A 15,143-nucleotide genomic window follows, 5' to 3' on the forward strand; every position below is an offset into this window, starting at 1 on the left:
ATAGGTCCCTCACTGACCGCTCGCCTGCATTTAAGTCAGTCAACCATCCTCGTTCCCAATCTGACATTATGCATACCATACGAGAGATATACGCATTTCTCAATCAATGAAATGGTGTTCCATCACCGCAGTTAAATGTTGCATAAGAAGGGTTTTCTGCCACGACGAAATCATGCCCAGTAGCATCTCCACATGCTCGTCTGATTTAATTCACCTCTTGCCCCCCTTGCAGATTTCTTCGATAACACTGCAATGAGCATTTTCAGAGAGCTTGACATGCAGCCAGCACATCAGTGAGTTCTTTTACACATCAGCAAGCAAGTCTATCTCAGAATTTCACATGCTTCTGGTGAATCATATTTTAGTTTTGTTTGTGTGTATTTTTTTTGTCTTGTGTGTGTGTGTGTGAATGAATCCTTGCAATGAGAACAAAAAAATGGCAGCAGCATAAAAAAACCCAAAGAGAACAGGAGGTAGCATTAACACCAATGCCAAAAAAGTCTCACGTATCACTCACGGATGCAATTTGTCGACACCAGAACACTCGTGTGGTTGTGATTCTGCAGCTAACATGCAGAGATGCAGACTAGACTGCACCATGTGAGACAGCAGCACAGATCAACTGAGGGCCAAACTGGCCCAAAATTTAAATGGGTAAAGACTTTGGAAAAACTTACATCACAAGCACACACATTTTTCTAAATTGAGCTTATATTCCATCAAGTACACAACACATTTCTCATATATTCATAAATTATATATATTTCTCTTAATTGGATTCATTCATATATATTCATATGCATATATCTATGTATATGAACATAACAGATTTTATAAATGCAGTCAACTGTTGCAAAATTGCAAAAGTTGAATTTTTACTTGATTGAAGTTCAAAAATTCAAAAAAGTATGAACTAATTACATCTAGGTACATAAATAAAAAATAATTCTCCTGCCCTAATAGATATGACATGCCAAGATAAAAACACAATATTTATCGATTTATCCATATAGACACATATAAATAAACATATTATATACATTACATAGTTATATGTCATGTATTATATTTAGGCCTATACGTTTTCAAGTTGCCTCACTTGAGATTTTTCCGTAAAAAAAAAAAAAATCATTGCCCTGGGCCCATCTGGATCGTGATAGCCCACTTCGACAAGAGCCTTCCCCCAGTCATGAAATATACATGACGTGCAAAATGGTCTGACTCACATCAGATCACATCTTGCTGCCAATGTGGAGATGGCATGGCTAACCAAACACTAGCAGTACGGGAAAAGAACAAAAAATGCACACACACACACACACACACACACATGACGTATTCAAGGAATAAAGAACAAAATCTAATGTAATGATATATGTTCTCAATGAGAATTTGGAAATAAATGAAATACAATGAAGTGAAGTGAAGTGAAATGAAATAAAATGAAATGAAATGAAATCTGAAAATTAAAAAGATATCAGGCTAATAAAGAATAGGAAAACTACTTCCAAAGCACCATTGCCTGGAAGAATTATGATTTCTCTATTTTAAAAAAAAAAGAAAAGAAGTGTATGTTATATACCTACATCTGTACATAATATACACAAACACAGGCAAACAAACATGTATTCTACGTTGTGCTACACAAAAGTGAACATCCAGTAATTTTGTTCGCAATTCCTTTAAGAAGGCAATCATAGATTGATGGAGAAAAGGCTGGTGAGATTCCACAGAATCCCAGCATAAACACAAAAATAAGATACAAAAACAGGAAACAGACATATGTCGAAAATGATCTTGTTTGCTTGATTCTTTGACCGACTTTCATTTTCATAGTGATGTGATTTTTACTGCTAAATATTTATAATTACGTTTTAAAAATCCATGATCGAAACATCAGACTAATGGAAAGAGAAAGAGGAATCCAATTTCTTCTTGCATTCCATGACACAGAATAAATATAATGTACTATATCTAGTCTTTTTAGAGAAATATCGCCACCATAACAGGAAATCAAAATACTCCACACTGCCATCAGGTGAGACAGGTATTTTTTTTTCAAATTGTGTATATACTATATATGTTTATATAAATATATATTCATCCTTATTTTTCTGCTATCTCAGCTGCAGTATTGGTATTGATGGCACTTATTACAATTCATCTGCCCTCAGGAATGTCTGTGTGCGCCATTCGATAGCTAGTTACCCTTTCAAAAAGTTTCAGGTCCAATGCCGTGGAAAAAAAAAAAGGACACTAAGTGGGCAGAAATAAAGACGGAAAACAAAAACTAAAACAAAACAGAACAAAAGGGCTTCTTCCTCGGGGCATGTAGGCAAGCTCTTTCTTGATGAAATGTATTTGATAAACACAGAAAGAGACAAACAGACAGACAAGATACAGAGAGAGACAAGAGACGAGACAAGACAAGACAAACAGACAAACAGACTGAAAGAAAATGAAAAGGGCGGAGGGGTAATAATAAAAGAAAAGAAAAGAAGGAGAGCTGAAAGGTGGCTGGAGTTGCCACACTCAACTCATTTTCTCTGACAGGAATTGCCCTCGGCAAATGCCATGTAATCGACTGTTGTTTACCCACGCAATGCTCTAATCTGGACAGGGATGGCCTTTGAAGAAGCAGAGAAAACGGCACGAAACATGACAAGAACTGGCGGAATATGAATGCATCCAAAATACCAGCATTTTGGATTCCAAGAGAGAAGAAAGACACAGCCATAAGGGATCACCCTAAGTGCTTTCGGCTAAGATGATATCCAAAGCTTGTTTGTTTCAACTTTTACTTTATCCACTCTCTGACCTTTTCCTCTCACACTCTCCTTTCTCAACTTTTGTTTTCTGACAGCAAATTTCATCGTATCTTCAGTGAAGTATAAAGATCTCTTTGATCGAAGCTCAAAAGATTCAAAATCTATACAATTTAGATCTTCCATTTTTCGATCTTTTGTTCTTTGCCGTGATGAGGAATTAGTTATATCTGTGTAACGAGAAAGAAACTTCTCTATAGTATACAGCGAACAAAGTTGCCGAACAAACGGAGAATGTAAAACAAACAGTGTGTTCCATCTTTCTTGGATTTTATGAGATAAACTAAATCACTCCCTAGGCTGTACTAATAGCCGTCACACCTTCTGGGTTTGAATGAGTACTACGAGAGAATTATTTTATAAATTGGTTCGTAAATAAGATTTTCTTTCTTGACAGTTGTCATGGTTATTTGATTTCTACAATTCACAATCAATTGGCAATTCAGGTACACTCTCTTCATTTTTTTTTTTTCATTCTTTCTTTTCCTTTTTTTTTGGGGGGGGGGGAGGAGAAGCAGATATCAAGTCACATGATCATAAAATTGTTTTGTTATTCCTTCTGGTATGAAACAATACATAATCATTGTACTTTCAATCTAACACTGTCTTGGTCTAAAAAGTTTTAAATCCACTTGCAAGATCACTCCATCTCAAACATAGTACTGTTTTGTTTTTGTGAAGTAACAGGAGCTGAATCCTAATACAGACCTTATCAGACTCCTTAACTACTCTGCAGTTGTGCTTGTTTCCCCGTAAGTCCAAGATGTATAACGACACATTAAATGCTGTAGCTACATCAACATTCAAATATACACCCGACCTAGCTATCAGTAGATAAAAGATAATCAGAGAATCTCACAGTGGGGCTGGTGGCAATGGAGGTTAGTCAGAGGCATCAATGAACCAGTCCCAAAGCGTGAGAGAAAGGGTATATCGAGCATGGGCAATACATAAAATTCGGGCACGCAACAATCAGGAATTCTTACGACAAACCCATCAATGCCACCCTCTCCTGTTCAGTTTTATATTATGTGGTATGATGTCTAGCACAAGAACACCTATCTGTACAATTATGTTGACAGATTAAATCCTTAAAACGGTGATATCATCAATGCAAAAGTATGCCTGAGTAGTGTCTTCACTGCAGAAGTAAGTGACAGATTTGAGAAAAATCTACAAATCTATCAGAGTGAAAGAATGTGTATATACATAGAATACTAAGTTATTAGATGTTACACATTATCTATCTATTTTGCTTTACTAATTTTGTACTGCTGGGTTGGCCTGGCTTAAGTCATAATATAATTTGAAAATTGTAGGCCTATAAAAAAAGTGATTACAAATGTGAGAAGGAACAATTTTCTAAATCTTAAATTTTATCTTCAGATTTCTTCACAAGTACAGATGCAATTAATGGAACATGTAGACAATGGCAATGTAGAAAAGAAGACAAATTTCTCCACGAAACATCCTAGAATCAAAATCTGAACTGAAACTCTAGCCTCACAACTCATACGAATGCATTCATGTCGCCACTTACATCCATTTGCCACTGTGCGTCAAACTAGCACCCTGTGACATGGGAATCGGCCCCGAGGAGTTACGTCTCTTTTGCAGGCACACACTCAGAATGTGGAGTGCCAATGTGGGCTCAACCAATACACAGGGTGCTAAATCTCATCGCGTATCCCAACATCCATGTCAACGTGTAAAAATTCCAAAGGCCTATTGAAAGGGAGCATTCTGGATTCTCTTTGCAGCTGATTTTGCATTTGCGACCTTTCATTTTTTTTTTCCCCCTTTACACTCAGGAAGTAATTCCGACCTAAAAAGCTGATTACCAAAAGCTGTAATCAGGAATCACCACATATCTTCATTTTGAGATAGAAAGGTCACTAGAATATGCCATTAAACCTTTTTGCCATTCCAATGTAGTACTCTATGAAAAATTTAAAAAAAGAAAGAAAGTTGATGTGTTGCGATGATGTAATTGAAACTTGGCTGTTTTCAGTGACATGAATCTACACCAGGTTCTGATTTGTCACAAGCTTGAAAGAATGCTAAAACTTCTTTCTCTTAAAAATGAATTATTCACTCAAAAAAAAAAAAGCCCCTCGAAACAAGTAGAATGAGAAAGGAGAGTCATAATTCAAGAGAAGGGGAAAAAAAAAAGAAAAACTTAATGCGAGTACATTTTTTGTAGAAAGAATCTTTGAGGAGATTCCATCCCCCTCACTCTCTTTCACTATCTCTCTATCTCTCTTGATCTATCTATCTATCTATCTATCTATCTTTCTATCTATCTATCTATCTATATCTTAAAGGGATGGCACAGTATTGGTGGAGATGAGAATTGGGCTTATAACTTTTTGCGAGATACCAAGAAAACACTCATGAAATAGTACAGAGCATACCATTTTAAGAGGAATTCAAAGTTTATTTGATGAAAATCGGGTTTGGAATGACTGAAACATCCAAAAACAAAGTAAAACAAAACGATCGTAATAAAGTGTGGGTCCCACACTTTGTTAGAATTGCTCTCTTCTGGATATCTCAGCCATTTCAAAACCAATATTCATCAAATAGACGTTGAATTCCTCATGGAATGACATGCTCTTTCATATTTCATAAGAGGTTCTCATTATCTCACCAAAAAATGTTTGAAACCCGAAATTAGGTCTCAACCAAAACTATACGATCCCTTTAATTCTCTCTATGTATAAATCATTCTATTTCCCGGAATGAATACAAAGACAAGACCGTGACTGACAGGCGAATCATAAGGAGGGCGGGAACTGGTCTGGTAGGCAAAAATGGGGGGAGGGGGGCAGTCAAAGATCTAGCATGGTTGGAATAGCTCGGCAGAGAGATAATGATGTACGTATCATATGGCCAAATCAACGTCCATTTCGATCAGCTTGATAGCCAGAGTCTTAAAGGTAAAATCCCTCTTTTAAGACACCTTCAAGTTTTCATCAGATATCATCTAAACATGGCTGTGGATATCCAGTACTAGCTGTGCCAAGTTTAAAGGAAACAATCTCACAACATGAATATCTTTCTTGGGTTCCCCCCCCCCCCTCAACTTTGCAGTGTCATTCAGTCATGTCTGTGTGTATGGAAATCATGATATTTTGATGGATGAATCATATGCTGTGTTTTGCTAACCTGAATTGTTGGCCTTCCACGATTTGGACTAAAATACCACAATTGTGGTTTGGGAATGGAGACTACCATATAAAAAAAAAATAATAATCTAGAATAGATGTTACCTGGATGTGTTGCATATTCATGATGTCGGAGAATACATTAAAAGACAAGGTTCATCAACGCCTTATAGACGGTATCTGTGAATAAAATAAGCTAAAAAGAATTCCAAATGGGAAAAAGTATCATGGTGGCATTTAACTACAAATACTGCAGGAGATAGGGAGCCAATAAAGTATGTACGTGACAAAGGAGACCACCTTGATAACTTTGATGCATATTTACAATGTAGAAGAGAAAACAAAAGAGATTGACAAAGCTTGTGCATAACAAGTCTATGAGATTATGTTATCGAAGTGCAAAATCTATATCACGGAGTATAAGTATATATTGTATGAGCCTTCTGTGGAATTCTTAAGATTAACTATTGATGTACTCTGCACTGAATTCAGACAAGCCCCACTCTCATACAAAGGTCTACATTGTATCTCTGCCCCATGTCTTGTGCACATGAGCAAATTTGAAAATACATATCGTCACTGGGGCGATAAGACCTCGTATCTACAAAATGTCAAATGTTCAGGATAGCCAAAAAACATGGCGGCCAAAGCACTGTGGCGAATGGGATAGCCTTTCCTTTGACATGCCGTGGTGGCTTCATTTTTGGAGTAAGACAGTTGGGATTTGGACAGGACATCACTTAACCCATTATTTGACCATTAATCCAAAAAACTCATTTTCACCAAAATTGCAGATACAAGGTCTTATCACCCCAGCGACGATATGTATGATGAAACAAAAAGGAAAACTCTCTAAATGTTTCAGGATATTTTTTTGATCACTGACAACCTACAGGATGTGGGTGGCATGACCATATCTACAAAGAACTGTCCACACATGGATTTGTGGCATTTCCATTTCAAACCAATCCTAAGGACAGAAAATAGACAAACGTGGGAATTTCCCACTGAATGTGCAATGCTGACTGACTTGACCTTGGACATTTCAATGCGATTCGTCCGGGAAGGAAAGACAATTTCCTTTTGTGAAAATCCTGTTACATACACGAATAAAATTAAACAATACAGATCCTATTCAGGGACTAAAGAGGCAAGAAACTCGTCCTCTTTCAACATACAAGCAAGCATAGAAAGAGAGATAGACAGAAAGAGATATATATAAATAGAGAGAGAGAGAGAGCTGACAAATGGTTTTTGATTCATGTGACTGATTGATGATGGTTTTGATCTCATAAAATTCTAATTTGATATTCTAGTGACATAACATGCATTAACATATCGAAAAGGAACAGAGGTAAGAAAATCCAATTTGTCTTGATCGATATCGCCATCCACGGATCCGTTTCCAATGCAGTTTGTGATAAAAAAATATTGATAGAAACAGAGCAAAAAACATAAAACTACTTCAAAAATACTAAAGAGACATAACTACAAACCAGATCATCAGTTTCTTGTTGTTGTTGTTTTTTCAATCAATGAGATGGCACATGCATTTTTTTCACCTCTTTGTTTTTTGTCATTGCGACCATGTGCCACGAATTGAAAATCAGTTTGAAAAGACACTAACCAATGTAGCTCCTGGTCAAAAAGACTAGTGGAAGATGACATGTGCAACCACAAACTATTGTCACACAAAGACAAAATCTTTTAAAAAAAATATATATATATATTTGATGAACATTTGATGCACATCCATCACAACAAATGGGAAAATTCACAATTCATAAAGAAAAGTCTGCACTTCACAGAGTGGTAGACCATTCAAACTACGAGGAATACGATGGGACATTTCAGTACGTGAAACAGAATGAGGCGTTCACGTGGTGTGTTTCGTTCCCATCGCCCGCTGAATTTCACAACTGATGACTATACATGCAAAGAACATTAGCGGTAATGACCTTCAAGTGTGAGAAGATACAAATTGAATGTTGTCATTGTCACAATCTGCGACGCTCTTTCTTCGTAACGACTAAATAGACGGCATTTGCCGCGCAAATGGCTTCCGCCCTGATCCGCTGGAGAAGCCTCCATGCAAAATATAACAATGGCCACTCCGTGTCGGATGGTTTCCTCTTGACCTTGAGGGGACAAACTCCCTCCCCCCATCCCCGATATTATGCCACCTTGAAAATGATGTCTATCTTCCTGACAATGGTTAATGATGCCTCCTATTCATTCCCAAAAGCATCTTCACCATTGTTATTTAGACCTTCTGCCACCGAATCGCAGACGCGGAAATGGAACCAGGGAGATATACAGAGAGAGAGGACTTGTCAAACCACACCTCTGCAGTCAAAGGGCACAACATGAGCACATGGAAATCACCAGAAATGGATGATGCAGAAAACCTGTTTTTTGTGACCACCTTTCCGTAAAGACCACGTTTCTATGATGACCATTCCCTAGGTATCCCTTTTGTAATAACCTTTTAATACACAGGTTCCATCTGTGGATACCTTGCATTTCACATTTAAATGGATACAGAAAGGTTTGGGGGAGAGCGAACCACTTCTAGAGTCAAATGCGAACAATGAAATTACTGATAAGTTCCTTGTTGTATTTTTTTGTTTTTTTCTTCTAGGAAACAATTCCTTGAAGGCACTATATACCTGCCATCAGTTTTAGGGTAAATTCACGGCTAAGTAAGCTTTGGCACACTAGTTTAGATTTAGCCAGTCCGAGTGATGAGGAATGCATTACCACCCGTTGATAATTAGTCATTTCAAATAGAATCCAGCCACAGTAGCTCATTTTCTTTGACTGCCATCCGCCTGCACCTGGGAATTGATGGGGTAATCAAGTCAAATGAATGGAAAATGTTGGCAAACGTTCAAACGCTTCTTTAATGTGCATCGCCGCTGCCTTGCCTTGTCATCAACAAACCTGGCACACCCCGCAGTGTGGTGGCGGTATACAACACGCAGTCAGTCTCACGATGCGAGCGTGGGGATAGACGGAAAGTAACAAATGACCTCTTTTTTTTTCTGTGGATATTAATTAGAGAGCAGTGAGTGAAAAGCTCATTTTCTCCCGCTCCTGTAATGTGACACCGGGACATTAGATCTCGTCTGGAAGCAAATGTAATATTTGCTGCAGGCTACCGGTGAGGTGTGACACACAAAAAAAGGAAAGACTTTTTTTTCTTTTTCTTTTCCTTTTTTTACCTGCCCCATGTCTAGCGATCATGCGCCCTCTTTCTTTGTCGTTTTCGATCCTTTCTTTATGGCGAGATCGCCGGCAATGGCAGAGTTATTCAGCTGCACCCCTCTTGGAGGCTTACAATCCTATGAATACCATGATGTCAGTAATGGCTGCACCTTTCCTTTATATCAAGGTATATCCCTGGGGTCTTTTTTTCAGCCTCTATCCCCCTTTCCTCTGTTACAACAATACTCCAGAACCCCCTTCATCTCCCCCCCCCCCCCCACAGTCTTGGGGCAATTATCAAACCCCCTCAGGCTGTCTCCCTGTGCCCCCAAATATGAAAATATTGCTGCAAACCGGGGTCTAGTGCAACCCCCCTTCCTCCATCAATCAAGACCTGAACAATCAGTTTGAAGGGGGGAAAAAGTTTATGTCTCAAATTCAGAGAATATTTTTGCCATCAGATGGATAAAAAAAAAAAAGTTGCACTTGGTGAAGGAGAATCTGTCCCCCTGGTTTCTCTACAGACTAACATAGATGTAATAATGAAACCACATGGTCATATAAAAAGGAGAAAAAAAGAAACATGAACAACGGAGGAGCTGATATCTAGTCTGTATGCTTTCTTAACCCGTTGAGGACGGACTGATTTTGCTACAACACGCATTTCCCATAGACACCTGCCCGAGTATACTCGGGACTCGTCCTCAACGGGTTAACATTCAGGCACCTTACAGAATCAGTAATAGTTCTAAATACTCGAAAATATCTCTGTCAAACTGTGTATTAAAACAGAACTGCCACATTTCCGTACTTTCAAAGATGATTGGAGTTATTTCTTTGGAAACAAAATTATTCATGTTGAATATGGAAGAGATGGTAGACATAATTGTGGGTAATTCACACCAACACCAAATAAATGAACAAACAAACAAACAAACAAACAAACAAACAAATAAACAAACAAACAAACAAACAAAAACCTGACTTGAGAACACCAAAATGTAACTTGCACTGAAAGTGCATTCTGAAAGATGTCATTTTGTGTATTCATCAAAACAAATTCATATCATGGTATTAATTTTTTCTTTGCAAATACACACACCATGCTTACTTCTTTGAAGTACTATTATGTGGAATAATATGTGCACTGGTTGAATATGAGAAATATTGAACTCATATATGCTTATTTCGCAAAACTCATTTTCCTGGATTATGAAGGGGAAGCAGGGAATAGGATATAATGAGTAATTATGTAAATGAAAGCTCATCTTTTAGCAAGCAGACGAGATGTAGCTTAATTTTTTTTCTTCTTTTTTTTTTGAAGGGGGGGGGGGGGAGCGTAACTCTCCCAGCACCATATAGATTTTATATAATCCCAGGCAATATCTAACATCTGTCACATATGAGGGGGGAAAATGATACCTTTTAATGCCTAATCCCTTCTCTGGAATCAGGAGTGGAAAAGAAAAAATGGGGAAGGGGGAACCGATCCGGAGGGCTTTAAAGCGGGGATGAGATTTTGACGTTTTCAGCTGATCCTCTCTTCCTTTATATAGCATCCATGGTTTCTCATTCTTTCGTCCCAGCTCACTCATTCAATATTCATGAAAAAATTGCAAATGAGTCTGGACCACTCTGTAATCCTTGGTCTGTCCTGCTTTCCTCTTCTTCCCCTTCTTTTTGTTTCTCCATCTTTTTCTCTGCCTATCTCTTTCTTTGTCTATCATCTTCTCTCTGATAGTCTGATTTCCCTTTCACTCTGTCTCGACTGCACCGGTTTTCCTCTCTCGCATCTTGGAGTATTTTGTACATAACCTGACCTAAATTACTTCACAGAGTGTGCAAAACATTTCTTTTTCTACACTTTTATTTTCTTTTCTTCTCTTATTTCTGACTTTCAAAGGTAAAAATACGACATCTATTCTAAAGCATAAGAATATAGAAGCAGTGAAAGAATAAGTACCCAGAGCTTACATCTCAAATGCAATTATAGAGAAGAGTATATGCATACACAAATATATTGATTACATGTTTACAGAGGGGAAATTACATATTATTAGACAATTTGATTGCAATCAGCTCGAAGAGCCTGCAAAATTGGAAAGTACTAAAAATCAGGAAATGGATTGTTTGGAAAATTCATCGGGCTCTCGCGATGAAAGTGAAACATATTCGCACAAGTATTCACACAAACACAGAGACAGACACACACACACACACACACAGACACAGACACACATATACACACAATTCTAGATGCCGACAGTCAAAGAACAGGAACTGGAGGGCATACATTAAGAATCCTACTGACCCCTACAGGGACCCATTTCTGGAGTGTAAAAAAAAAAAAAAAAAAAAAAAAATCCCCTGGGAACAACAAGCTAACAAACTGCCAATTATGCATGTATGCATTTGGGCTCCTGTTTTTTCTTCTGTTCACTCATATGAGAAATCACATGCCTTGGCGAGACACCTGGGGAACTATACTAGTAGTGCTACTACCCTATCTTTGGCGGAACAAGTGCTTTTAGCTATTTCGCCCTAAATTGGTCAAATTGGTCGCTGAAATTTCCCAGTCATTAGAAGTGCCCCATTAATACCTGAGGGGAAAACACAGTAATTACATTAGTAGCAAATGCGAGGTCTTACTTGCTTCTGCTTCCCCCTCCCCCCTTTACTCTCTGTGTCATATTATATCCAAAAATGACTTTACTCTTCGTATGTCTCTGAGCATATTGAAATGGTCCATTTAAGCAGGACCCAGTTTCTTTAATTCCCCTTTGTCTGGTAGATTTTTATCGCTTCTTTCTCTGCCTCTAGCTCTCTGCTGCCTATGTGTCGATGGCTCTTTCCTTGCCCTCTTTCTGTCTTTATCTTTCCCTTTTATCGCTTGTCTTCTGGCCATATCAGCAAGCTTCCTTGTCTTAAAAAAAAAGAGAGAAAAGTTTAGGGGGTGCATAATGGACAAATCAAACTTTGAATCTTTGTCTCTGTCATAACATTGTTTATTCTCTGCTTAATGCAATGTTGTTGTTGTTTTTTTTCTCTCTCTCTGGCTTAGCTTCTAATTTCCATCAGCCACACTCTTTTCCACTCTACTTTGTCCCAGAATGCATGCACATCTTGCACTCAGGAGGAAAATGCACCATACAGAACATCACTGGTGCAGGGACACATCAATATTTGCAGCAGACGGAGAAACAAATAAACCAACAAATTCTAAAGACAAAGGCATTCCTCCCCCTCCTCCTCCTCCTCCTCATCCACCTCCTCCTCCCCATCCCCCTCCTCCTCCTCCTCCCCCTCCTCCTCTTCATCCCCCTCCTCCGTAGGCAGAAACTGCAAACTTATTTTGGTTTTTGGTTGTTTGTTACCCTCACAGGCGGTCATTGCACATTCCTGCATGTGATGCGGATATGTTCCCAAGAATATGGGGAGTACTTAATGTCACACGACATAGCTCATCGTCGCCTGGTAGGATAAATAAAAGAAGGAAGAAATGAGATGCTGGCTGGATATCTCTCTCTCACTTTGGATTTAGCATCAGAACTCACTGGAGAAGGATGCAGACAGGTTTGAGGGTGATGACGGAGAAGTGTTGATGGTCTCGGGCGAGAGACCGGGGCTCCCGGAGATCGCCATCACTGTCACAGGCGCGCTAATGAAATTTATCGCTACTGCCCGCCCCAAAAACAGGTGATGATGGTGGTGATGCTATCACCATTGATTTGGAAGGAGAGTGACAGCTTTTGATAACATTTGTTTGGATGACAACAATGATGATGATCTTAATGTTGGAAGATGATGAGATACGGATAAAGATTACTTGGAAAACAATCATGAAAGCAAGTAAACATATACATACTGTACATTATGCTTACGTGCACTTATATGAAATAAATGTGATCCCATATACATGTATCAACGGGTTTGATTGTTTTTTACTACAGAAAAATGATATGAAAATAAACATTATCTAACATGCCTATAATTAAAGCACTCATATCCTACAGTACATTAGCTTGTTGAATTCCACGATGCTATATAGCGCTGGAATGGCTGCCGTAATCGTCGGTTGTAAATCAACCGCGCATTCTAATCAGCCTTCATAACATTGTTGGCACGACAGCGTCTGCGGCCGGAGAATTTGACACATTTACAACGGAGAGGCTGCAATCAGCACCCTGTTGTATTGACTCAAACAAATCATGCTAAAGCCCCCTACGCTTTAAGTGCCGCAGTGCCAATTTGCACGGGGTACTTGATGGAACGGCTGCAGAACAGAACTCACGCATTCTTAATGCGGACACAATCGCATGGGTAGTAATCGGGGGTGAAAAAGAGGGGGGAATATATGTGTCTAGACGCATGGCATATGTTCACAAATCTTTCGCACAATTGACGAATGAATGGGGGGAAAATAGGCATTGCACTCCGTGCATGTGTGTATGCGTGTGTGTTTGTCAGTGTGTTGCAAGTTGGTATCCAAGAGTATGAAAAGACTCAATAATGCATGCGGTCATGCCTTTCAACAGATCCAGCCCATTGTCTGACCATGAACTGAACATCCCAGCAAGAAAAAGAGGAACAAATATAGCATCAGAAATATAAAAAAAAGCAAATCTGAATCCAGTGTTTTGGAGGAGTGAGGATGTTGGCTACTCATTTACCCTGCATCCAATGTCAAAGTGGTATTGTCCCCAAGCCACCTCAATAGGCTGTCAATAGGAGAGTATTTTAAGGGATGGAGAGAGAGAAAGAGGAGAGAGAGAGAGAGAGAGAGAGGGCGGGAGAGAGAAAAGGGGGAGAGGGTGCCATAACAGGTAAATGCGAAGAGATGGAAGGAGGAGAAGTGTTACAAAATCTGACGCGATAGCAGAAATAGAGAGAGATATATACATAAGCAGATAAAAAGACAGATAGATAGATAGATAGATAGACAGACAGATAGATAGATAGATAGATAGATAGATAGATAGATAGACAGATAGATAGACAGATAGATAGATAGGTAGATAGAGAGGGGGAAGGAAGAGAGATAATAGCAGAGATAAATAGATAGAAAGATTAATATAGATACATACATACATACATACATACATACATCCAAAGAAAGATAGGTAGATAGAAATTAGGCAGAGAAGGAGAAAGGGGGAGGAAAAAAATTTGAAAGAGAACATGAATATCTAAACAGGTGCAAATGAAGAGAGTGAAGAAAAGGCATTCTTAACAAATCTGATGCAATAAAAGAAGAAAAGAGATGGAGAGAGAGATATATACATAATGCAAAATCTGCAGCGATAACATAATTTCTTCTGAAAAAAAAAAAAATACCCGAAATCAGAGCATCATCATCCTCTGGTTTCTCAGACAGCAGAGTTAGGCATCTACTTACAACAGGGTAATCTAAATGACAACATAATTTTGTACATCTCCTCCATCTTTCCCGCTGACGGTGCGTCCCTTTTGCAAGCCGCACATTCCTGGGTCTATAGCCTCATGAAGCAATTGACAGAGAGTTCAGTTACCACGGCTACAGCTCCGTAACAACCCATTAGATCTCACGCACACCTTAGCCGTTGCCATAGCGATCGCAATTATTTCTTACAATGATCGCAAATCCATATTATGAAACACAGCCTATGAACAAAATTGGCTCTTGATGGACAAAATTAGTTAAGAGTCGGGGGGGGGGGGGCAGAGGGGAAGACAGAGAAAAACTGTAAGATGTTTTGGTACTTTGGTTTGACTTCAGGGAAAGAGATGCATACGAGTGATCGATAGGCATGACGAGGGTTGTCTGCAAGAGACAGGCCGTCTTTTTATAGATGCAATATTGTCCATATTCAGCCCAAGAAAACTGAATAATTCATTTTCTTTGACAGGCAAAGCTAGCATCTGTCCTTTCATAGAGAGTACAGTCGTCGCCACTCACTTGGGACCA

The 15,143-nt window shown here is 38.8% G+C and overlaps 1 protein-coding gene across 2 annotated transcripts in view; it reads right to left on the bottom strand.

Moving 5' to 3' along the window:
- Window positions 1–15,143, bottom strand: part of LOC140244271 (uncharacterized) — a 163,820-nt gene that overhangs the window by 107,561 nt on the left and 41,116 nt on the right. The gene's annotated exons all lie outside the window — the stretch shown is intronic.

The sequence above is a fragment of the Diadema setosum genome, chromosome 21, assembly GCF_964275005.1.
Source record: "Diadema setosum chromosome 21, eeDiaSeto1, whole genome shotgun sequence".
Taxonomy (NCBI): domain Eukaryota; kingdom Metazoa; phylum Echinodermata; class Echinoidea; order Diadematoida; family Diadematidae; genus Diadema; species Diadema setosum.